The sequence below is a fragment of the Saccopteryx bilineata genome, chromosome 3, assembly GCF_036850765.1.
Source record: "Saccopteryx bilineata isolate mSacBil1 chromosome 3, mSacBil1_pri_phased_curated, whole genome shotgun sequence".
NCBI classification, from domain to species: domain Eukaryota; kingdom Metazoa; phylum Chordata; class Mammalia; order Chiroptera; family Emballonuridae; genus Saccopteryx; species Saccopteryx bilineata.
The window spans coordinates 75,657,954-75,660,287 of NC_089492.1; the positions used below are offsets into that span (position 1 = coordinate 75,657,954).

General features: G+C 42.2%; 1 non-coding gene and 1 pseudogene across 1 annotated transcript; both read left to right on the forward strand.

The window, feature by feature from the left end:
* Nucleotides 1-348: 348 nt before the first annotated feature.
* On the forward strand, nt 349-438 carry LOC136332566 (small nucleolar RNA U3; annotated as a pseudogene).
* Nucleotides 439-648: 210 nt separating this feature from the next.
* Nucleotides 649-868, forward strand: LOC136332559 (small nucleolar RNA U3). The gene has a single exon (XR_010730774.1). It is a non-coding gene; the product is annotated as a small nucleolar RNA U3 (small nucleolar RNA).
* Nucleotides 869-2,334: the final 1,466 nt, after the last annotated feature.

A 2,334-nucleotide genomic window follows, 5' to 3' on the forward strand; every position in this document is an offset into this window, starting at 1 on the left:
CAGGCTGGAGGGTCTTCCAACAAGACTGTCCAACACTCCTGGACCAAGAATTCAGAGGGCCTCCCTCTTCTAACCCCAGACTAAGGAGCCAGCAAGAAGCATCATGTATTCATTAATTCCAAAAAATGCTGAGCACCGCCTTAGCATCAGGCACTCACAGGCCAGGGCAGGAATCCTGCCCTAATGCTACCTAAAGCCCCTTCAAAGAGACAGGAAAGCCATGACTGATGCCAGAGGTCTGAACACAGCTGTGGATGTGGGCTGTGGGAACACCCAGGAGCCACCAATCACATAGCTAAGGATGGCTGGGGATAGCTCAGTAAGTGCTCTCAATAAAAGAACAAACCTAAGACTATACTTTCAGGGATCATTTCTATAGTTTCTTACTAGGGAAGTTTCTCTGATCGTGTAGAACAGTAGTCCCCAACCTTTTTTGGGCCACAGACCGGTTTAATGTTAGAAAATATTTTCACAGACCGGCCTTTAGGGTGGGATGGATAAATGTATCACGTGACCGAGACAAGCATCAAGAGTGAGTCTTAGACAGATGTAACAGAGGGAATCTGGTCATTTTAAAAAAATAAAATATTGTTCAGACTTAAATATAAATATAACAGAAATAATGTAAGTTATTTATTCTTTCTCTGCGGACCGGTACCAAATGGCCCACAGACCAGTACCGGTCCGCGGTCCAGGGGGTTGGGGACCACTGGTGTAGAGTACCCAAAACCACAAGGAGGAGTTGCAGTGTTCTCTCCTGAGCGTGAAGCTGGCTCTTGGTGTTGCTTGTGCAACTGCCTTTTGCCATTGATGATCGTTTTTCTCTTTCTTTGGGAGAGTAAGAGGGAGAGGACACAGTCTGAGTGGTAAAAAAAATAAATAAATAAATAAAATAAATAAAAATAAAAAAAGAACAAATCTGTCAAAGATGTCCAGGAGTTAGCCAGGCTGCAGGGCCAAGGATGGAGACCAGGACACCACAGGAGGACTGCCCCATCTAGGAAAAGGAATCAGTCTGGGGGTGTGGCAGGAAATGGAAGGCAAAGGATTAACGTAAAAGAAAGAGCAAAGAGGTACTGGTGCACTTTCTGTTGAGTTTGAATTTTATCATGAAGATTATTGGAAGCAGAGTGACATGAAGAAACGGGCTCTTCAGAGAAACAATTTAGCAATGATGTGCAGAGTGGTGGGAGAGGACGAGAAAGAAATGGAGAACCAGTCACATGGCACTGTCATTTACCAGGAGAGATGTCATTAAAGTCTGAACTAGGGAAGGCTGGAGGGAATGAAGAAGATAGAAGAGATTCAGAGCTTTCATTAAAGAGATGGAGAAAGATAGCAATTAAAGTGATAGACTCAGAGGTCAAACAACCTGGATTTGGACCAGCCATGTGTTTAGTGGGAACATCACTTCAGCACTCTTTATTCTTATAATTTTCTTTAATTTTGTAATTATTTTTATTCAAAGCATAATTTTAAAAAACCACCTGTCTATAATCCCACCACTCCAAAATAAGCCACTACCCCAGAGACCACTGCATATTTTTGTACTTTATATTCAGCTTTTTAAAAAATCAAGATCATACCCTACAGTTGCTCTGCAACCTACTGAATCGAAGCCAATTATAATTTTTTATTTTAATAAATTTTGAAACTGCAGCTAATTTAATAAAAGAAAAATGTTTTACAACTGACAGTTGTTTTGTTATATGGGTTCAAGCTTTCCTTTTATAGAAGAAAAGAAATGCACTGAAAGCCCCAGCCATTCCATGAGCCTAAGTATCACTCCCCCTTCCCAGACAAGCGCTATCATAAATTTGGTATAGATACTTCCATGTTCCACACAACCTGAAACATGCACATGAACTGGGAATAACATTTAACAATGCTGTGTGTGTGTGTGTGTGTCTGTGTGTGTGTTGTCTGTACATACTATAAATACAGTAAGTATGCGCCAGGAATGGGGCAGGATCTGGAGGTATGTCAGTAGATAAAATAAGCAACAAGCTAGCCTTCACAGAACTTCAGGCTGTCTTAGCAGCAGTAACGAGTACTTTAAGGGGTTACTTAGAGAGAGAAATGGCTCTTCAACTGCCAAGATGGTCAAAGTTGACACTTGGGCAAAAGAAGAAATTGCCTGAAAATGTTTAGTGGACAGTTCTTCTGTCAGCCAATGACTGAGTGCAGAGTGTCTTTCATTAGCCCCTCCAGATCCTCTCCCCCAACCTTCTCCACCCTGCTATCTTCTATGGCACTTCAACCAGTGTGAACCCCAGGATTGGGTACCTGTGCTCAGTAGTTCCCGGTAGCTTCAGAAAACAGGACATCAGGTTG